We start from the raw sequence: 23,842 nt of genomic DNA, 5'->3' as shown, positions 1-23,842 counted from the left end.
TGGAAATGGGCCTGGGCTGCTTCTTGTCCTCTCGCAGAATGGAGCGCTAAGCCAACCATAAGCGTTCTGTCACTCCGACTTACATCCCAGGGCAGAAAGTGTGGCTGAGGGCCAAGGACCTTCCCCTGAGAGTGGAGTCAAGATAACTTTCACCCCGCTTTGTTACGCTTGAAGCTCCCCTCATCGATCCGTATCCACCAAACCGTCCATGTGTCCCAGATCAAGCCAGTGGAGGGGAGTGAACCAGCCACCCCTGTCCGTCTCCCCTCCGTGCGTCCACTGGTGGACGTTCATCGCCATGGACAAGGTCTCCAGTACCTGGTAGATTGGGAGGGCTACGGCCCTGAGGAGTGATCATGGGTACCGTGGAGTTGCTCCTGGAATCACTCACCTCTGCTCAGCTCCACTCAGCTCTGGACTTCAATTATAATGTGGGTTAATTCTAATAAACACGCTTGAAAGTGTTTCCTGGTCTGTCTTCTGCACCTGAGCCTCAGATCCCGGCCCGTAACAAAGTTAATGTCTGACTGCTTCTTCCATGTCTGTGGTGTTTTTATGTGAACTATCTCTTCTATAGTTTCATGTGCATCACCATCATTACACCATCAACCTTTGCTTCTGTGGCAGAGAGGTGAGGCAGCGCACCCGTGGTCGGCCTCTTGAGTGGTCCTGCCTCCCAATGTCCCACCTCAACCCCCTGGGGGGGGGTTTGGTTAGGCCTGGGCCTAAATCAGGCGGTGGGGATATGTGGCAGAGAGGTGATTAAGTACCTGATTCACATCAGGTACTTAATCACCTCTCTGCCCATAAAGGAGGTGCCGCCCAGAGACACGGAGTGACAGGAGGGAGACACAGTGCTGCAGTCTCTGTGTTTGAGTTTTGGTTTTGTTTTTGTTTTAATTTAATAAATAATACTGTTCCGAAGTTGTGACTCCGTGCCTTTGTGGGTGGACCCCAGGGTGCATGCACAACTGCCACAGCCTCATAATCCCACTGCTCCCTGTGTGTATTTAGGGTCCCTCATTATTTGTCAGGTGTCTGTTTTTTTTGCTGATTTGGACTCCAGTCCGTCGTTGTTTATCTTGTTTGCTATTTTTTGTGTAAATTGATTTGGTCTTCCAACAAACTGCTGCAATCGTGTTTGTCTCTAGTCTGTGTGTTTGGTCGTGTGTCTTGTTGTAGAGAGTTGTGTCTGTGCTCAGCTGCAGGGAGAGTTGTGGGATGTCGCTGCAGTTACCTGTGAGAGCCAGCAGAGTCTTTATTATGTTGTAGTGTTTATTTAAAAACTGTACAGACCTACTAGTCAAAAGCAAAGTCTGTGGTCTTGGACCATATGGGAACCAGTGAGTTAAAGAAACTTTAGGGCTTTTCATAAAGCGCAGCATGATGAGCAGGTTCAACCTGTGTCTTTATAGTCCTTTTGTGAGTATTTATCCTTATATTTTAGTTTCTCACTTATTATTAATGTCAATATGATATCTGTTACACAGACAGACACTGACTATTGATGGTACATAAATGTGTCCCTTTAACCATTTTTCACTGTACACTGACATCATTATCACTGAATTTGTGCTCCACATCCACAGTGTCTGAAAGGGCGAGAAATAAATACAAGGCTAAAAGAACATCAGTGGATATAAAATGAGAAAAAGTTTACAATGAAAAACAAATAATAATCAAGGAAACTAGATAATATAATTGTGGCTCCTACAACAACAATGGGGACACTTTGCACACGTCCCTATGACTGAGCAGCATTTACACATGTTTCAGTGATTTCAAGGGAAACTAGTCGTAGTGGGCATATTTTTATTGAAGCATAATAAAAGTAACATGCAGATGAAAAGTTTGATGAATGAAAAGAATACAGGAGCACTTTATATATTCTGGGACAGTATATGTAATTTTACCAAACACTTTTTTAAATAACTGTTTAGAAGCTGAGTGATTCATTCAAGGTCACATCCATTTAGCTGTTAAAATCTTAATTACAGAGGACATTTCTAAAGGAGTGAATCGAAAAGGGCCTGTTGAGATCCAGGAAAGGAAAAGAAAGTAGTGGACTGTTGCCAGAATATAAAACACACATTATTCCAGAAGCTGTTTGGATTAAATGAGCCATTTCTCGTAATAATGTATTGCTTATAAATATATTTGAGGGGCACTTCAGGTCAATGTCTGCCAAAGCGACAAGACTTTTCTCAGGGACTGTACAACCACCTTCCTTTGTGGTTTGTGGGGCTGGATTGGAGCCTTTTGCGGGCTGGTTTTGGCCCACGGGCTTTACATTTGACTCCCTGGTATAAAGTGTAAGTTAAGAGGAGTCACAGCGCAGCACCGCGCTGCAGGCAGGCTGTGGGCTGTCCGCTCATTTAGGTGTGTTAACAGTTAAATACGTACAGGCATCCACACTTAACAGGTCCCCTTGTCATATTTTAGACGGCTTTGAGCAAACCGTCCATTATGCGTGTGTGCGTATGTGCGTGCGTGCGTGTGTGTGTGTGTGTGTGTGTGTGCCTAGTGCCTCGGTCATTGATCATATAATTTACACACACACAAAATACAGTAAATGCCAACTTGAAATTGTTGTCGATTTGGCGCCCCCTGTGGCACGGCACCCCTATGAGCCGCACATAATGCGTACCCCCTTTTTGTGCCACTGGTAGGTGGAGATGAGGAGTTGAACCAGGCACCTTATGACTGAGAGGCTTTAATAACTGAGCCACACAACTGAATGTCATCCAACAGACAAACTCAGATTGGAGCAGAAGTCTCTTTATTCTGACGGAAAGCTCTCAGAAGGCACCACAGAGCCTCAGCTGGGAAGCCGCATGGCAGGGAAAGAGTTAATATTGACTTATCTGTAAGACTTCCAGTCGTCATCAGTGAAACAAGCAGCTACGCCGTGCTACCGGGTGTAAGAGGACGTGAGTCGATGCACAGCTGAGAATCTGAACTGGACCGCAGAGCAACGGAAGGAGACCTGCTTTGATGGAAGAAATGTTCACATCACATCCCGGGAGCTTCCATCACAGTACCAGGGGCAGGCGGAGTTCCCTGGGATACCCTCATTCCTGTGAACTCTGCTAATGAGGAAGCTGACATATCCAATAAAGCCTCTGTTAAAGCTTCTTCTGGCACACGTTTGGTGTGCTTGATGCAGACTATGATGTTGCATGGCATCCCTGTAGGAGATAAGTTGAAACACTTTATCAAACATCACCTTCCAGAGATCCACATTTCAAGATTTTCAAGACAGCAGGGTTTTGTTTTTTTTCTTTTAGTTTAAGTGGGGAGTCCAGCTGTTTAGAAATGGGGTAGCGACAGTAAAAGTAGGTAAAAAGTGCAGACCTTGGATTCATCACTTTAAACAAGCTGTCAATCTGGCTGCTTGCCACTTCTCTGCTCAAACTGCAGAGACCTACCAAAAGAGCAGTGACAGTAAAACTGGTTTTACTTTCTCCCTGGAAGCAGTGATAATCAATACTTTTTATGAAAACTTGTGTGGAAACACTGCCTCTGTTTTCAGAGTGTCAGGATTATTTTCTGCAGATTGTTCAGACAGCCAGCTGCAGTTGTGTGTCTGAGCTCTCGAGCTGTAGTGTCATTTTCAGGCCCAGCAGGTGACTGTTTACAGAGAAAACCTCTAAAAACAGTGTGGAACCTGCTCAGCATTTCATACTAAAGAGAAGTAACCACCTCACTCCTTTGAGATGTTGATAGAGGATAAGACACCAAAATGCTCGGGTACATGATTTACACCTGCTGGATCAAATAGTTTGATGTATCCGGATGTAAACCGGAAGAAGAGCAGCACAAGGGTTGGATATGTCATGTTAGACATGTTGGACTGGTCCATCAGAGGGTCTCTCTCTCTCTCTCTCTCTCTCTCTCTCTCTCTCTCTCTCTCTCTCTCTCTCTCTCTCACACACACACACACACACACACACACACACACACACACACACACACACACACACACAGTACAAGTGCTGTATATAAAATGCTGTTCATAGTCACAGTCACATGTACATTAGCATGATAAACATGAAAACTGTGTAAATTAAAGCTGGAATTTTAATGTTGTTATTAGTGTCAATGTTATTCAATCTTTTTTGTTAATAATTTACTTTAATATCATAATTATTTAATTACTTTTGGGGGTTTTTTTTGCTCTCATTATAAAGACTGCTCATATCAATTCTGGTATACAGCTTGTTCAGGTTGCTATGATTCATTTCTCTCATCATTGGTGGGAATGTCAACAGAGTTAACATTTCTTCTGTTCCAGAGAATTCCAGTTTCCTGTTTTAAGAGTAAACCAGTTCTGACATAGTAATTCATCCACTGGTTTTCATATATCCATTCATCCATCCATTCATCCATCCATCCATCCATCTTCTTAACCGCTTAATCAGTTTAGGGTCACGGTGGCTGTATAGAGAGCGAAGAACCCCAGACATCTCTGTCTCTTGCAACTTCCTCCAGCTCTTCTGGGGGACCCAACCTGCTCCCAAACCAAACCAGAGGTCTAATCTCCACAGAGTCCTGGACCGACCTCGAGGCTTCCTCCCAGTTGGACGTGCCTGGTAAACGACTAGGGGGCGTCTTAATCAGATGCGCGTACCACCTCAACTGGGTCCTCTAATGTAGAGGAGCAGCGGCTCGACTTTGAGTCTCTCCCAGATGGCTGAGCTCCGTCACTCTATCATGCAGAGTGACGCCTGCCACCCTGAGGAGAAAACTCATTTTGGCCGCTTGTATCAGCAATCTCATTCTTTTGGTCATGTTCTAAAGTTCATGACCATAGGTGAGGGTCAGACCGGTTATTGGGTGTTGCCCGGGGCCGTAGGTCCTGGCTTGAAGGAGGTGCTTGATCTGGGGGGACCTGACCTCGATCAGATCCTCCCGCTGTTCAAGGGCCCCAGGGGACCTGTCTCTGATCCAGTCTGGTGGCCGGCCTGTGCCGGTGCCGAGGTGACCGCTGGGGTTGGTGGGTTGGAATGTAGTCTGTGCCAGGGTGGGGCTTTGTGGTGGTCGGCCTTCTGGCCAAGGGCAGCATGGCTCGGTTGGTAGAGTGGTCGTCTCCCAAACGGAAGGTTGTAGGTTCCATTCTTGTCTCCACATGCCCAGTGTCCTCGGACAAGACACTGAACCCCAAATTGCTCCCATTGGAGTGACTGCATTATTATTGCAACAACACATCATCAGTAAAACTAACCTGACTCATGACAGTCTAATCTCAGCTCACGTTCCCTATTGGTGGGTGAACAATCCAACGTTTGGTGAATTCTGCTTCACAATGATAGGAAGAGCCGACATGCAAGGATCAAAACACATTCATTATACAGCCTACCTGTCTTCCCCACTGAGCCACAATTAAGGTTTTAGTAGGAATATCCTGGACATTGCTTGGACGTCTTGTCTGGACGTCATTTGAACGTCAATGTGAAAGAAAAAAAAGTGTGACTCCACCGGGAATTAAATCCACATTCACATGCACAAAATAACCTCTGAAATACGTTAACACACATTAACAAATCAATAATTGACACCAAACACTCATGAGCATCAGAATTAGAAAAAAAAGGTCCAGACTCCCAGAGCTCCAGTCCTCAGCACCATGATATACAACACAGTGCTGAATATTAATACTACAGTTTATGGACATTACCTTCAGACAGACGCCACCACAGACCTGGATCAGCTTCTGTTGCTGCTCCTCAGAGTCCCCCACATTATTGTTTACAAGGAAATCCAACATTTACCAGGTTTTCCTGTTTGAAATTGAGCAGCTGTCTGATTTAAAGTGACATTTGTGACGGTAACCTTATTAAAGTGAAAGAGTGACGATTCACCCTCATGCGCAAATAAAATAAATACAAATAATCTAATTTAACACATGATCATGACAAAACTGAAAACAAAAAAAAACTAAAAGGAAATGCATAGGAAAAAACTGCATTTTACCAATATTTTAGAGACCCCCCACAAAATTTCACAAATCATGTTTTAAGGGGGGCTCCTGTCTCATTAAGCGGGGCTGAGCCCCCCCAAGCCCCCCCTCACCTGAGAGAGAAGGTGCAGACTCCACACTGACAGGCCAGTCGTGTTGCAGCTCATAGCAGCATTACTTATGACTTTGAGACTCAGCACACATTAAGTCTGTGTGATTAAACCCACCGGACGGTGAAGTTTCATGTTTGGATGTAACAGGAGATCTAGTTCATCCTTAAACAGCGACATGTGTCGCTGCATGTTCTCATCGCGGAATAGGCCTTTATTTATGTTCTGGGCTGAACATCAGTCTTTTGGATTACAGTTGTGTGTGTAATTATTCCGTCCTACAAACATAAAACCTCCTCTTGCGCAGGGATTTAGTTTCAAGGCTGTTGCACAGTAGCTACACATCACCAGCTTCCTGAATGTTGTTGAGACGGGACGATTCGTTCTGCTTCTGTTCATCGACCGAGGTAAGGGAAGTGACACGACTCAGGCCAGGCGAGTCTGCGAATGGGTAAACACACACACACACACTGATGAGGTGCACGTCAACGTTGACAAACCCATGCTGGACAGTTCAGTGTGAAACAGTGTAGAACCCGGAGGTGTTGTCGTGTCTCTTCTGCAGACCCTCGGTTTGAATCCAGCTGCACTCCTCTGCTGCGCAGCAAACACGTTGCTTTAGACCAACTCACCGTTTGAACATGAACATGGTGAACAAGTTGATTTTGGTGGACTTGATGAACAAGATTCATTTGGTGAACAAGTTGATCTGGTTTGGTGAATCACAGTTTGCTCCTCTGACTCTGAGACTGGAGCATGTACGTCAGGACTGAAACAGGTTTTCATAGTGGGACTGAGCACATTGATGCACTAAGTTAAGTAAAGTAGAAAACATTGTTGACGTCAATCCATTTCTTCTGCTGAGCATCTTCTCACAGTGAAACCAGCCCCAGTGACAAAGACAAACGGATGGAAAAACTAAAAATGAGATAAGCGTTGAACATATCGTTTCAAAATTTCACTTCAAGTCATTGAAATTAAAAGCTCTTATTAAAGAAAAATCAGTCAAAGTGACATTCCAGTGGTGCACAGACTGCGGAGGGTTTCTTCTGCTGAAAAACAATAATAGAACTTCATGTACCTGGCGTCTAACACCATCGCACAGTTCTGTGGAAGATGATTGGATGAGGGAGCAGGTCCTCACATGGTCTCCTGGGATAGGTGTGTGTGAAGAAAGCTTCAGTAGCTGTCAGGTAAATGAGCGAGTGACGGCCGATTCAACCTCAGTAGAATTAGTGGGAGAAAACTTTGTTATGAAAGCAACTCAAATAAATCTGCCTGCAAGGAGGCTTGGCTCACAGAGTTACTCTCAGGATTAAATAAATCACTGTTTATTAAACCTGCTTTCTGAAACACTCCAGTTTGAATTTTGGTACGTTTGTGGAGGTTGACATCTCCAATCTGTAGCTCGCGGAAGCATTAGCACTGTAAATGATACCAGAATCACATCAGAGGATCCACGCTGGGATCAAATCTGCTGCACACTGATACTGAGCTGTAAATCTCACTCAGCGTGTGTGTGTGTGTGTGTGTGTGTGTGTGTGTGTGTGTGTGTGTGTGTGTGTGTGTGTGTGTGTGTGTGTGTGTGTGTGTTTGTCTTTTAGCCTTGTTAAGTGAAGTATTTTCATACACACTCTGAAAACCTTCTGGAGGTGCGAGCCTCGAGCTCAAGACTTTTTTCTTTTTTTTTTCCAAATGATTAAAAGCTAATCAATAGCTGAATTGACCCTGTATGTTATTGTCAGAATGGGATTGTGAAACATTGGGATCCAAGCGTATTCCATTTTAATGATGAGACATGAAGCCAGACAGAGCAAATAAAATGTTTGACAACAACAACAGAGGAGCTGGGAAGTAAAGAAGGACGCACTATACATCAGTTTAATGAGGCGACAATGACAGAAATAACCGAGGAGCCGCTTCTGCTTTCACATCAATAGGCCGGCTCTTTATGGCACTCTAAATAATGCAATAAATGTCTGACACTTGCTCCTGCAGGACTGAAGTTACATCTTTTTTAGAGTAATGCTCAGATTCTTCTGTATGCATGTTATTGCCATGTGGTGAAACTGTCCTGTTCAACATGATAAATTGAATGTGTTTGCCTGCTGGATGACAGATTTCCTGCTTTATTCGGCATGTTAACACGATACACTTTATAAAAATATTTCCACCAAACAAACAGTTGTTAACAGCCGAATGGTTGCAAAATGTAATTTTTCCAGAGACTTGTGAAAAAATCTTTTTTATTTCGAGCTATTATTACACACGGAGTTTATAAAAGCTTCAAAACAAATACTGGAGCTACTGTCTTGTCAGGAGTCAATAATGAAATCAGATTTTAACACCGAGGCATTGTAGTGGTTCGACGGCTCCGTACTGATGAACCTCAAGTTTCAAGCTGAAACTACAGATTTCACTCCTGCTACTGGTGGAAACACAGCGAGCAGTTAATCCTGGTGATACATGTGAATATCGCCATATGTCTTATAGGAGTATAAGAAGTGTGTTTTCAAGATAAGCTGACTCAAGCAGAAGTCTTGAAGGGAGCAGAAAGGCACCAGTAGATGAACTTTTCGTACTTGCCGGGTTGAAAGGAGGCAGAAGAAGGTCGTTCTCCCCGACGTGGATTCCAACAGGTTTTACTGAAATGTGTCAGTGTGAACGCAGCCAGTGGCGACCCAGCAGCCTCCGCAGACACAACGCTCCCTGTACCACTCAGCTTCCAAGGGTCAACAGCCGGCACCACGTTCAGAGCCCCAGCTGGACCCTAATGGTGCCGGGCTATGACACATGCTTCAAAGATATTTTATTTCCAGACACAAAGACAAACAGTGCTCTTTCTCCTTCGTTCTCTGAGCTCCAAGTCGACGGTTGGTCTTTAAACATCGGAGCTCGGACATGATGATCTGAGATCCAGCATGGAGGAGCTTTTCTATTTTCTATCAGCATCACTGGTCAAACCTCGATGAAGTGAAGAAAGAGGAAGGGGGGGGGGGGAGGAAGAGGAGAAGGAGGAAAAGGAAGAAGGGGAGGGAGGAGAAGGAGGAGGAAGAAAAAGAGGAATTGGGAAGATGAGGAGGAAGAGGAGAAGGAGGAAAAGGAAGAAGGGGAGGGAGTAGGGGGAGGAAGAGGAGAAGGAGGAGGAAGAGGAAAGGGAGGAGGAAGAATAGAAGGAGGGAGGGGGAGGAGGATGAGGAAAGAGGAAGAGGGAGAAGAAGAGGTGGAGGAGGAGGGAAGAAAAGGAGGAGGAAGAAGAAGAGGAATTGGGAAGATGAGGAGGAGGAAGAAGATGAGGAGGAGGAAGAGATTAACCCGCCAGCAGGAAACAGGAGCGAGGAACTTTGAAAGTGTCTCATTGTCATGAAACGACGAAATTGTAAATATCAACAGTTTCATGCTGGAACCAACAAAGATTCCAAGTGATCAGAAGTATTGATATTGAGGTATTGATGCTTATTGAAGCAACAGGAGCAGTCTGAGTCTTCTGGCCGGCGTCGATAGAGGAAAGTGGCGCAGCCGTTCACGCTGGACTGAAACACCACGAGGACGGGTCCGTCTGACTGATCCATGCAGACGTCTTCTTTACTGTGTTCCTTAAACTTTTTCTCTCCTTTGCAGTTTTTTGCTCTGAATTCTAAACACGATATTATTCAAGCACCTTTTCCCCACTTATAAATATTAAAGAATTAATGCAGTGGATACATGTTATATTTAGCCTCCAAAGCTGCTTTAGTCACTATGAAACACTGCAGACACGTTCTTCCTGAAAGAGGCTTATTCAAATTATGTGGGGGAAAAAAAAAAAAAAAGAAAGAAAAGCTAAGTTGACAACAAAAAGCGGGAATCCGGGAGAGCTCCGGTGCTGCCATGATATGACAAAAAAATACATATTCAAACAGAAAGTGAAACTGGAAAGAGAAAGGCGAGTTGGAGCGAATCGTTCTGAACGGCGGCGCAGAAGCAGAGAAGCGGTGATGCTGTTTGGCGTTAACCTGCCCGGTTCTCCACCACACCGCTGCAGGACGGGATTCTGACGGCTGCTTAACAAACTGGCATAGACAAGTGTTTGTATTTATGATGTGGTGTTGTTGCTTTCTTGCTGCAGACCGAATTCTCATCCGTCTGAAGCAGATATCTGAGGCGGTATAGGGGACGTGGTGAGTTGCTGCCACAGCGAGTGGAGTTCTTTGGGCCCGGTATCGTTAATCCATGTCTATGAACAAGTGTGACAATAAGCTCTCTGTCTGAACAGCAATCCTCTTAGGCAAAGCTTTGTGGGTAAACTCGCCTCATGCAAATTCCAAACCCCATTAGGTTTGAGGGACTAGTCAGCTGCATTGAGATTAATGGCTAAGTGACTACTTGATTTAATAGGGTTATTTCACATCTTCCTGGGGGAAAATAAACAACAAAGTTAATGCAAGACATTTGTCACTGACGTCCTCAATCTCTGCTCTCTAAATGAGAGAAGTTTTTACTTTGCACAGATGTGTTACTCACAGATCTGCAGACGATGTGTTTGTATGCTCTGTCTTGAAAGTAAAACCTTATTTGTGCCCAGTTTCTCAATAGTGTGGACTTTTTAAAAGCCGAAGGTAGAAAGTTTTTGTGCATTGTGGTAAATTACAGTAAAACTGTATTCGAGTTCGGTGCGGCGGAGAGAGAGAGAGAGAGAGTGCAATGTAATTTTTCTTTGCAAAATAAAAAAAATTAAAATCCTTATTTATCTTTTTCTGTGCCGTCAGCTTACTCCAAACTTGGCTGAAGGGGATTACGGGCAGGGTGCATAAGGCTCTGTCACTGCAGAGTGGGAGACAACGCAGTGTGACAACGGTGATCTGAAGGCGCCGCCGACTCCTCCAGCTCACAGCTGTGCAGGAATGATTAGCCAAAAGTTTAGCAGCAGCCTTTAAATACATCCTCGTGACCTTTAATCCCCAATCAAATCGAAATGCCATCCTTCCCTCAGCTGCAAAACACAAGCAAGCCCTCCTCTGCTCAGCTCCCAGCATCCACAGCCAGCAGCTTTCCACACAAGCTGAGATTACCCAAAGCTGTCTTATTACCTTAACAGGTGAAGTGAGTGTCAGTCTTAATGCTGCATCCTGTGAGAACAACCATGGCACGCGTTCATATGTTTGAGACAGCTTTAACATGCTTCCCACTGAGCTGGACTTGGCAGAACGTCCATAGTGCTGTCAGACACTGACCGCTGCTGTCGGTGGTATGAACACCTGCACCTGCACCAGGAAGGAACCGCCGTCATCCTCCAGACAATCTCGTCTAGACTTAAGTTGCAGTGTGACTCAGCCAGTTGGATTTGGGAATATGAATTCCAGAGGAATGTCACTATGTGATTATCACCACTTTTATTATAACTGTAATCTATTTGTTACGATATGTGCCGATATTTTTGAAACACAATATTGCAGAAGCCGAAACCAAAATAATCCACCTTTGCTTCTGATGCAGTGCTTCATACGGACGTTATATCACAATTAAATGATCCTGCTTTTGTCAACCTGCTGTGGTTTTGTAGCAAAATAAGAAAATGAAAGTAACTTCTATGAAAACCAACTTTATTTTTTGTAACATTTTTATTGACAAAAGCTTTTTCTTGATATTCTGACATTGTACCGTCAATACCTAAAGCATGAAATGCTTTTTAATTCTTAACTGTTCCTCGTTGCAGAAATAAAGAAAGTTTACTTTAGAGCTTAACAGAACATAAAATAGTCTCCTATCAGACTCTTGTACCTAATTAAATAGATTTATTATTTCAAGAGCAGGAGCCCATGTGGTTATACAATACTTAACATATAAAGGTAAACTCTAAACTAAGCTCAGACTATTGTACACACTATTCCTAACGTGAAACAATTTATTTACATTGTATATTTTTGTCCCTTATTAGTCGCCAGAGGGAACATTTCTTTGGCAGATTGATCCTTCCGGCTCTCAGGTGGGGGCCGAGGGTCCTGCTCAGGGACACATGGAACCCCGGACCCCAATGACAGTCATCAGAATCAGATTCATTCATTAATCCCCGGGCGAAATTCGACATGTTGACGACGCACAAACAAACTTCAAATCCTTCATCATACAAATCCATAAGGAGAGGCAGGATTTTCTGTATGAAAATAAGCATTGCGGCCTTTTCACTGTCTACACCAGTGGTGTTAAACACATTTTAGTTCAGGAGCCACTTACAGCCTGATTTCATATTTTACCGGACTGGCAAAAAAGTGTCATAATAACAATAGTAATAATGTAAACTGTTGTGGCACAGAGTATTGTAGCAACCCGATTATATTTCTGCTTTTCCTTATTCATTTTAATTGGTGAAATAACTGGTTGATTGATGTGTACTGTTGATTTTGGTCTTTGAATCTGAGCATGTTTGAAATAAAAACTTAAATGAAAATGAAACAAATCTCCCCAGATCCCAGACGAGTTCTTAGAACTGCCACAAAACTAACACAAGGCTCCGATGTCCCTGCAAAAAAAGGGTGATCAACAAGACTTTTCCCACTAAAAGCCTTTATGTTTATGTTTGATATGTATCTGGGCCTGACCCGGCCCGTCGCTCACATCTTTAAAGTCAGTGTGGAACCTGAGCCAAAACGTTTGCCCATCCCTGTGGTATGTCTTTCCATCGTTTCTATTTTATTTTTTTTTTCATATTTTCTCTGCAACTTTGTGTTTGTGAATGAGCATGTCCCATTCTGCATACTTTCAGTTTCATTTCCTCCAACAATGCGTCCAGCTCTGTCCACCCCTGTTCTGTTAGAAACAATACGGTTCACAGTAGATTCTTCACATGTGATCAGTGCTGATGTGTCCGGAACACTTCTGGTTCCACATGAAGCCCCTGATGTTCCATTCTCAATAACCATGAGCACAGTCTGCCTGTGTGTGAAGGAAATGTCAGGATCTCAGTAGACTCTGTAGAGCCTGATCCGTCCAGGTTGATGCTTGATAGATTCTGCCTGTGTGGCTGCGTTTGGCCTCGTGCCAAAAGACCAGCCCCGCTGATATTCAGCACAGCAACACAAACCTCAGGTCAAAATCCACTTCTGTGCATTTGACTGTAATTTTCTATTTAGTGAGCAGCCGGAGGAAAAAACATTGTTGTCGTTAGTAAAATCCAAGCGTGCAACACTTTGAGGGCATGTTCTTTGTTTTGCTGTCACACGGTGAAAGTAATGGAGAAGTTTTGAGGCTGGGAGCGGCGAGGCTCTTCCACTGCTTCTCCACCGCACCAGGTTGGCCTCTGCATCATTCCGGCGATGCTATTCATCCTGATGCTGACTGATAATCAATGGCCGTGCCATGCTACTGGTTTTGGCTGTGATTGATCTGCACTATTAGCCTGGTGCACCTGCACGCTGGGTTGTGGAAATGGGGCAGGACGCTGCCAACCCACCCAAGGAGCCTGTATTGATCTTGACTGGATTGAAACCTCTAAATCGTCCACCGTGGATAAACCGATGTAGTCCCGCCTTCTCTCAGTCATCAATCACGTTGTTTGTGTTGGTTGGATGTGACCACTTCTGAACTTAGTGGTGCATGTTTAGCATAGGGGGCTCGGTTTACCGTGAAGCACTAACTCGGTTTTTGTCTCTCCCACCGCCGCCATCACAACTACATCAACATGGAGAAATGTGTCCTGACATTAGTTCGCGACTTTTTATGAGTTTTAGGGCATTAAAATGGTTGAATTACTGTGGAAGGAGTGTCGTTGTGTGGAGTGTGTGCTTTCATCCTCATTAACTCACAAAGTGTAAAACACTTTTCACATGAAATGTCTTCAGTCGTACCAAAGTTAAAAATGTACTTATGTGTGTTGAGAGTTCGTGTGTGTATGTCATCTATTATACTATATTATGTGACAGAGTTTCCCTCTCTGTGTCTGAAGTCCTGTTTTTCTCATTTCTTTTCATTTTCTTTTTAGTTTTCTTTTGAAAATAATAAATAAAACAAAATAGGGAGTATTTATGAATACTCCCTATTAGTAGGAAGAAGCATAGAATAATATACAGGCCTACCTGTGAAAATATACCTGAGGTTGACTTTAGTTTTCGCTAAACTCAGAATAATTTCAAGTAAACCAGCCCCAAAACACGTAAATCTTCTAAAAGGGAGAATCATTTTCATCACTCTCAATCTCAAAAAGGCAAAATTGTTGTAATGTGGTACAAAAACAATTATTTAAATGAAGTAAACACCAGCTGAAATTGAATAATAATGAAGAGTCTCACCTGAGAAATTTCCCACCAGCAGCCACTACCCGGTACTGACCCCTGGGGGACGCCACAAGCGACGTCCAAGCATGAAGAAGTAAACAATCCCAGCTTCACAATCTGTCTTTTGTCCTCTAAATATCTTCCCACCTCGTGTAAAACAAGTTTTTCTATGAATTTGTCTAGTCTGTTACTGAATACTGCTTCAAGACTCTTTGAGAAATGTGGTGATAAGGGTTATGGCTGGTGAGATATTTAAAATTTGCAGGCTTGTTGAGTCGTCACTGCCAATCAGCAGATGTGTGGACGAATGACGCTGATGAAGGTCCTTCACTTCTTCACTTCACTGCCACAGACAGCGGCAATTACTCACTTAACGTTGAGTAATCACGAATTACACAACAACTGAATGACAATGAAAGCCACGCCGCTCACACTCGTGCTTCTAAAGACCCTGAACTCACGTGTATACAGTAGGTACGGAAAGTATTCAGACCCCTTTAAAATGTTCCCTCTTTGTTTCAGTGCAGCCATTTGCTAAAATCAAAAAAGTTCAGTTTATTTCTCATTATTATACACTCAGCACTACATCCTGACATAACAAAACAGAAATGTGGAAATTTTTGCGAATTTATTAAAAAAGAAAAACTGAAATATCACATGGTCATAAGTATTCAGACACTTTGCCCAGTATTGAGTAGAAGCGCCCTTTTGAGCTCGTACAGCCATGAGTCTTCTTGGGAATGATGCAACACGTTTTTCACACCTGGATTCGGGGATCCTCTACCATTCCTCCTTGCAGATCCTCTCCAGGTCTGTCAGGTTGGATGGTGAACGGGTAATGGACAGCCATTTTCAGGTCTCTCCAGAGATGCTCGATGGGGTTTAGGTCAGGGCTCTGGCTGGGTCAGTCAAGAATGGTCACAGAGTTGTTCTGAAGCCACTCCTTTCTTATTTTAGCTGTGTGCTTAGGGTCATTGTCTTGTTGGAAGACTTGTTGAGCTCTGTCCAGCCTGTCCCTGTCCGGTCGGCTCCCGGGTGGCCGGGTCCTGTCCAGCCTGTTCCTGTACAGCTGGCCCGCCTCTCCGTTTTTCTGAGGGGGCCCAGGAGAACGACTGCTGCCTCTCTGCTTCTCCGGGGGGCCCCAGGAGGCTTCCTGGCCCTGGCAGTGTCCACAACAGCTGTGCATTGGGGCAGTCAAGATGCCCCAGAGGACTTGACGGCTAGCCCGCCTGTCGCCGGAGGAGACGGACCGATGTCTCTCCAACGGACCTTCCCCGGCTCCTCAAGCAGTGGTTGCCCCTGTGTCTCACCTCACCTTTCCAATCAACCAATGGTCTTCTCCCTCTCTGTCGTAATGAGTTCCACCTGTGTCTTCCCTGTGTATTTAAACCCGTCTCCACCTGTCGTCTGCTCTTGTTGCATCCGTTTCCTTGTGTTAACTGGACTTTTGTACAATGATCCTGTTTTTTATGGAACTCTGAGTCTGTGCTTGGGTCCGTCCTCGTCATGACAATGTCAAGAGGGTTTAGTGGCTCCCAGTGTTTCTGTTCAGTGGAAACTGGTCCAAGTGGCTCTTTGAGTGTCGAAGGTTGCAGGTCCCTGGACTAAACCATTAAAAAAGCAGAAATCCTCAACCTCTCGCTCTGTTTCTGCAGAAAGTCTCCACCTCTGAGTCTGGTCCTGCAGGGTATTTCTTGTTAAAAGGGAGTTTTCCTTTCCTCCATCTCCTCTGCCTGCCCATGTTGAATTGATTTTATTCTATAAACACATCTCCTGACTGTATTTTGCATTATAGAAATAAGTGCTTTCTTTTGTGTCTTTAGCAACGCTGAGCGCTCGATCGGACTACTTCATAATTCTACCATTACTCTGTAAATTGCTGGTACACGGTTTAATTTCCTTCAGTCGCTGGTGATATTTACTAACTGCAGCAAACTTTTGTTACAGACTCTTGGAACTTTCGTTGTTTTGTTTTTTTCCAAACAAATGGAAGCATATAGTCTTTTCCCCTGACTTCTGATCTGTTCTGTCAGGTGTAGCAAAAGGTCGACATAAGATATTTCACCGTGAAAATGATTTACCTCTCGTGGGACTCCCTCCTTCAGAGCTCACATTGGTTTAGCTAATAACTGCTCCTCCTACTCTTTTTTAACCTCATAGTCATAAAAATTTGGAGGGGTTTAGCTCGAAACAGCATAAAAGGATGAGGTGAACTTTATTTTTAGCTGAAATTTCAGGATTTTTTTATTTTACAGCTTTGGGTGCAGGTCTGTTTCCTTTTTCTTCAAATCTGAACTTCACATGCGTGCGTGCGTGCGTGCGTGCGTGCGTGTCATGGCTTCCTTCCAGTCGGTCAGAACAGGATCATTGTGCAGATGGGCACAGAATCAGCACACTGATCGAGGCCTGGGGTCCGATCATGGAGGGACTGTGCCTGCAGCGTCATGGTGTCCATGCTCCCGTCAAACCCCATCGTCCTCTCATCACTCTTCCTCCCCGTTCCTCTTCTCACACTCAGCGACGTCCCTTTCAGTGATTCACTCGCGCTCAGTTTTTTATGCTCGGTCGCTGGTTGCTGCCGACGAAGAGAAAAACAGACGAATCTCTCACCGTGGAGGTCAGAAGATTGGTTTTTTAATCTGATCTGTGTGGCAGTTCGTTTATTAGCATATTGTCCGACTCCGGAGGGTTAACAGGAACATTCTTAACCACAATGTGTTTCGCTTGATGATCTGTTTTTTGCTTTTTGTTCAACTTGTTGGCATTAATGTGTAAAAAGTGAGCGCTGGAATTCCGACCACAGCTTTAATATTTGCAGTCACAGTGTTCGGAGGTCTATGAGACAATCGAGAAACTTTTTTTGTTATTTTAAAATTTTTTCAGTTTGAATTTCTTATTTTATATATATATATAATTAAACTAAATACAATCCTTAAAATGCTCGTCCTATATGTTGTATGTGTTTGTATGCATGTGTTAAAGTGTGTCTCTGTCTTTGTGGTGTCCAGGTATTACTGATATTTATTTTAATTTTGTTTCTCAAAAATTCAAAAAACAGACTCATGTTAATACATTTTTTTTAATATTTTGCATTAGTGTGATTCACAGTCACAGTGAATGACATCAGATAATGTCCAGATTGAAACTATTAGCTTCGTCTTCAAATACTATCAAGGGCAGATTTGACAGAAAAAACACAATTTATCAAGAGATTCCTTGGTATTACCTCACTTCAGTTCCACATGATATCAGGATGTGATTTAATTATTTATGCAGTTAGAGCATGTTATACCCTCTGGTAGGAGCAAGACCCTCAGAGACTCACGTGTTTGGAAACACAAACGTTTTGCACCAGAGTCGGAAGAACTTTCTGGAGAATATTTGATTTCCATTGTAGGAAGAAAACTACACGCATGTTCAGCTGTTTTATCTGACAAAGGTAGAACGTTTGATGAGTCCAAAGTCTAGAATGCTTTTTAATTTATAAATTCATCCCAAGGTTCCTTTTTATACTCCAATTTTTAATGTGTTCTATGCTTTCATTTCAGAGTGTAATGAGACATTCAAGTCAACTGAGTAGAAAAATGGGAATTTTGCCGTGCGTGCGTGCGTGCGTGCGTGCGTGCGTGCGTGCGTGCGTGCGTGCGTGCGTGCGTGCGTGCGTGCGTGCGTGCGTGCGTGCGTGCGTGCGTGCGTGCGTGCGTGCGTGCGTGCGTGCGTGCGTGCGCGTAGCCCCCCAGCAGCAGTGATAAAGGTGATAACAGATGAGACACTGCTCGTTCACTGATTATGCCGAAGTGTCTGATTGGACGTTAGAAGCTGCAGAAAAAGAAAAGGAGATCACAGAGGATGTAAATACATTCAAACTGTGTTTGAGGTCAAATCTGCTTAAGGAGCCCCAGCAGTGGTTGAAAAAGTCGTGTCGGAAAACTGCTGTGACGAACTGAGATCAAATAAGATAAAACTTTAATGATCACACACTGGAATACTTTACACATGTCACAGCAGCACAGTGTACAGAATAATGGTAAACACGCACATATATACGCACGCACGCACACACAGTAGTGTGTGTGTGTGTGTGTGTGTGTGTGTGCGTGCGTACGCTCCCCTGAGCAGTTTAAACCCCACACACGACCTGATTAATTATGCTCACCGTGCCCATCCCTTTCTCTTTTGATGTCTCATGTTACAGATACAATCAACTTTGTTTTCTGGGCTGGCATCTCGATGCATCTTCCATACCAAGTGAAGTGTTGTAATTACCAACAAATAAAGCTAAAGTGATTCATGGGAAACAAGCTTTATTATGAGGAAAATCTTTCTCTGAAAGCAGTTGGTAAGAAATCTTCTATCTTCTGGGGAAACCAAAGGGAGGTGAAATCTGGATGTTTGCTCTGGTGTTGGAAAAGTCATTTAGCCCTTCTATACTTCTTGAGTAAAGTGCAAACCCTTCCACTTACCACAGGAGTTCACCTCGTATGTCCTGGCTGTGTTTACGTCCTACCTCGAGCCAGCAAAACAGCCGTGTTGTAACATCTGGCCGACCTGATAACAGATGTAAAGGAAAAACACCAAGACTATCTCTTCATCACTCTGGGCGATTTGAACAGAGCCAGCCTCACTGAGAAAGCCCTGAAATACACACTGAGTAATAACCTCCTGATTCAAGCTGCAGACATAGACTTCAACCAACAGACACTGTGACATCCTGCATCAGCCAAAAACCAACCAAGCAACTGCAAATTTAACAATCAGTTGTAGTTTACTTCCAACCTCGAGCAGACGCAGCTTATTTCTCCAGTTATAGGCAGTGTAGAGATTCAGCCTGTTACCGAACACAACAGAGATCAGGGTTAAAACAAGCTACGGTGAAACTTGTCAGCTGCAGTCTAACTTCCCACCATCGGGTTTCAAGCCCTCACTGACACCCAAACTGAAGCTTGGATTTTTCTATGCCTGTGAGTGAAGACCTACAGCTGCATTACGTATGGATCAATACATAAATCGATACAGAGCAGTGAGTTTGATGCAGTTCAGTCCTGTTTCTGCCACTCGAGTGCAGACATTTTTTAAATAGAGGAGCGCCATGATTCCACCAGCGCCATGTTTAGACCAGTTCCATCTTTCCACCAGTGCCGTGTTGAGCGTCAACACTCGAGCCATGTCGAGGACTTTAGAAACTGGCTTCCTCTCTGCACCATCGTTTCTTGTGTCATTCAGAGTGTAATGCGTGACGATATATTCCACACAGATGTTTCAGGATTTTTTGCAGAGTTGCTGGAATGTTTTTAAAGCCTCTTTTATTATTTACTGAACACAGCATATCCATCCCTGTCCTTATGTATCAGTCAACATGCAGGACTTTCACCTACAGAAGACAAACATTTTCTTTCTTCTGATTCTTTTCTTCTCTCCATTGAATAACTTTATCTGGATTCTCAAATTGGTACAGTGAAAGAGTTCCTGGTAAAGGTCATTATTTCTGTGGGCAGTACAAGTCCATCTACTCAACTTGCATTGTTATGTTTGTGTAGCATTGGAAAATGCATCATTCCTCCAGTGCTTAATAGAGCCATACAATCTTTGGCAGTTTCAGTCAGTTAATAGCCTTTTGTTGTTCAGGAATTCCTGGAAGTTGCCCTCTGGCTGGACCACAGGCTGGGCCCCATGGGGGTTGGTTCTGGACCTCAAGGTTTGGTTCTTGACCTTGTGGGGTGGTTCTGGACTTTGAGAGTTGGTTCTAAGCCTCTCATGGATTGGTTCAGGGTCCCTGGAGGATTGGTTCAGGGTCCCTGGAGAGTTGGTTCTGGGCCCCTGGAGGATTGGTTCAGGGTCCCTGAAGGGTTAGTTCTGGGCCCCTGGAGGATTGGTTCAGGGTCCCTGGAGAGTTGGTTCTGGACCCCTGGAGTGTTGGTTCTGAGCCCCTGGAGGATTGGTTCTGGGTTGCATGCGGCCCACTAATTCATCAGACCTGGTTTAGAGGCTCTGGATTGTTGCTGTTAAATTGGATATTGGCTGTTATATGATTATTTCAGAAGCAGAACAACCTCCTCCTGTTGTATCTGTTTTGCTCTGTTTTGTTTTCATGAGTTAAGATTTAGTGTACATCCTTTTGTTGGATAGAGTTTATGAATCGATTGGGTTAATGGTGTTGAAAACAAGAAATCACCACCAGATGCTGTATGTGGCTCCTACTGGGGTCACTTCTCTGATGTATCAATCGTTGTGTCTCTCATAGAGAAATTGGTTCACTTGTGGTTGGAGGTTCTCAGCAGAACCTTGTCCTGGGTGCGAACATGCTTCCTACGTCCACTCTTTTTTCTTTATATCCTCCCAGGAAACTGATGGTCTTCTCTTTCTCACTGCCTGAACAAACAGTTCTTGCAGAGTATGAATCCAGCATTAGGGGATTGCAAGAGAGAAAAAGACACAATAGAGAACCGTCACAGACGTCGTCTTTAGATCTATGAGGACACATACAAGACAGCAGGATCCAACTTTCACCAATATTAAGGAAGGGCTTCAGTAAATATTCCCCAGTTCTATGAATTTGTAGTGACCTGAGAAGCCTTCAGTGTGGTGTGGATGGACAAGTGTTTGTTAAGTGGTTCAGACTTTGAGTCCTGATTCTGTATTTAGATCAGACCCAGAACAAACTGGTTACTCAAGTCTCTTTGCTTGTTGACTCGCATGTTTCCTGTTGGACAACTGTTAAGTGTAACTGTGATGAACGTGATGCACTGCGGCCTTTGTTGTGTTGTAGTCTGCGTGTTGGTGTTGAATGAACAGTGTGAACACTGGCCTGGCACTGATTAAAACTCTCTCCAATGACCAATCATAAATTACTTCCCACAACCCATGACACTTAGAATAAAGAGGACAAATTGGTTTCTTAAAATTAATAATTTGCAAAAGAAAGGAATAGTTATCCCGATGCAGAGCTCTCAGAACAGTCCAGCATCTTGTGTGCTGTGAAAAAGGCTCCAACCACTGACGGAGCTGCTGGCGCCGCTCTGCCGTCTGATTTATGTCTGTTGTCTGCTGTGTTTGTGTTTTACAGGTAGCTGCTGTCATCAACGTGACACAGTGCTGATCGGGTCTGCTCCGTGATCCAGACTGATCTCTGACCCAAGCAGCTGCTTTCCAGTGGGAGGGAGATGCCCTCCTTCCATCTCTTCCTTGCTCTGTTTGCATGTGCATCATCAGTGTGGGCGCCAAGGTTTTCCTCCGATTGGTGCGGGGCCCGAGGCTTTCCTCCAATCGGTTTTCCTCCTAACGGTGTGGGGGCTGAGGCTTACCGAGGTTTTCCTTTTCCCGCCCTGAAACCTCTCATGTTGTCGTCATTGTGCTCTTTTTGCTTTCATGCAGCAGCTGTTTGCTCTGACTTGAATGTTATCATCCAGGTCACAAATGTGAGTTTGGTAATTACATCAGAGACACATGCTGGGTGATTTCTGTCTTTGATGTAAAAGGTTACTGCTCTGAATCGTGGTGTTTTATCAGTGAACAGTGGATGTGCAGGAGAAGAGACTGTTTTCACTGCTGTAAACTGGATGCTTCCTTCCTTTTAGGTATTTTTACAGAGATAAACTTTGCTGTAATTTAGTCACTGTTATATTGTAGCTATTGTTGATTATTTATGGGGGCATTATTGAAGCAAAACTATTTGTTAATGTGTAAGGAGAGTTGTATTTCAATCTGTCTGTCCAAAGTCAGAGTTGTCAATGAAAGAATTTGTCAATGTGAACCCGAATCTGCCAAATACGTCTGTAATTAGGTATTTAAATGTGTAAAAAATCTGCTCATCTGTATTAGAATTTGTACATGTAAAAACATTTCTCAATACGAAGATATTTGTAGTTGAAAAGTCTGTTTTCAGCTTTATATCCTAAAAATACAGACAACTCACCAGTTACGAGTCCAGCAGTTTCACAATTGGCTGTTTTTTTTTTTATACATGACTTTTGCTACAGTTCTGCCATGATCGGATTCAAAGCTGTAAAGCCGGGGTTTTGCTGCCCTGGGCGCAGCCTCACAGGCTCCTTCATTCTGGCAGTCCTCCATCGCTGAGACGGTTCCAGTGAAAGTCACGGTATTCATACATTCATGGTGACTTACATTGAAAGCAAAGCATTTGGGTATTAAATCAATTCAATCAGCTATGAGGCTACAGCATTCCTATAACTGCAGCAAGGTAGTGGAAATGAAAATCCAAGTGGACTGTAATAACAGTGACAAGTTCACCCAAAGACCTGTTTGTTACCACTGCATTAGGGAGAGAGTAACTATTTGTGAATGTCGTGCCATTTTGAGGAGGATGCATTATTTATCACTCACGACACACATACTGTCACTAGTAGTGTATCAAACACATTTATTTTAAGATATGTACTGATTGTTTCTTGAGGCTACACTTGTCTACATCCTGCTCCACAATGTCATGTATGCTGAAATCCTCTGGGGCATAGCGCCACCTGCCTTACACCTACTGAGGTAAAAGGGAGCAGAGCAGTGTGCAGCCAGAATGAAGGAGCCTGTGAGCCTGAGCTCAGGGCAGAAAACCCAGGCTTTACAGCTTTGAATTCTTGTCATGTAGCAAAGGTCACAAAAAATAGCGTGAAACTTCTCAGCTAGTAACTGCTGAGTTGTTTGTATTTTCAGCATTTGAAGCTGACAACAGACTTTTCAGCTACAAATATCTTTGTGCGTATTGACAAATCTTATCACATGTACACATTCTAATACGGATGAGCAGATTTTCTACACATTTAAATACCTCATTTCAGACAGACAAACTATGAGATGACTTTTGCAGATTCTGGTTCACATTGACAAATTATTTTACACATTGACAACTCTAACTTTGGACAGATGGATTGAAGTAAAGAAAACTTTCCATACGTATTGACAAATACTTTTGCTTCAATAATACCCCCAAAATTATTGGTCAATATTGTCCGATCAAAGTTCTCTGATCAAATAAAATCTTGAGTTTGTCAATAAGCATAATGTTTGAAATTATTTTAAATGTCTATTTTATGTGATCGACTGGACCTACTATGTTAAAATGTACCAAAAAACCACATGTGCCAAGTTTCACCTTATTTATCACCTTTAGTTTCTGAGATAGGGAAGTATTAAAATTAGTGCATACTTAAAAAAATGCAGAAAAAACAAGTAGTGCCTCTTCAAATAAGTTGTATTAGTCCTACAATAGATTTTTGTTATTAGAATCTTCTCTTTATCTCTAATATGAGATCTCTGTATCTGTCGGGCTGGTTGCTGCTCGGTTGACATAAACACATTTAGCTTTAAAAACGTTTTTTTTCTTTATCTAGAATATATTTCAAAAGTCAGAATGTCAATTGAAAAAACATCCATCATGAAAAAAAAGCTTAGTTTTCTTTCTGCCATTTGAATCAATTATATTTTTCAAACAATGGAAAAAAAAACAGTGAACATTTAAGTCCTTTTACATCAACATATCATTGTTTAAAAGTATTGTGCATTGGATTGTTGTC

The 23,842-nt window shown here is 43.3% G+C and overlaps 1 protein-coding gene across 1 annotated transcript in view; it reads left to right on the top strand.

Annotated features, from left to right (window-relative positions):
- tsnare1 (T-SNARE Domain Containing 1) overlaps positions 1-23,319 on the top strand; it is a 230,307-nt gene extending 206,988 nt beyond the window's left edge. The window contains exon 12 of the mRNA XM_080472247.1: positions 21,382-23,319. The gene's annotated coding sequence lies outside the window, so the exon portion shown is untranslated. The remainder of the gene's footprint in view (positions 1-21,381) is intronic.
- Positions 23,320-23,842: the final 523 nt, after the last annotated feature.

The sequence above is a fragment of the Lipophrys pholis genome (genome assembly GCF_963383615.2).
Source record: "Lipophrys pholis genome assembly, chromosome: 9".
Taxonomy (NCBI): Eukaryota; Metazoa; Chordata; class Actinopteri; order Blenniiformes; family Blenniidae; genus Lipophrys; species Lipophrys pholis.
Note: the sequence above shows the minus strand (reverse complement) of the source record. Positions and strands in the feature narration are given on the sequence as shown.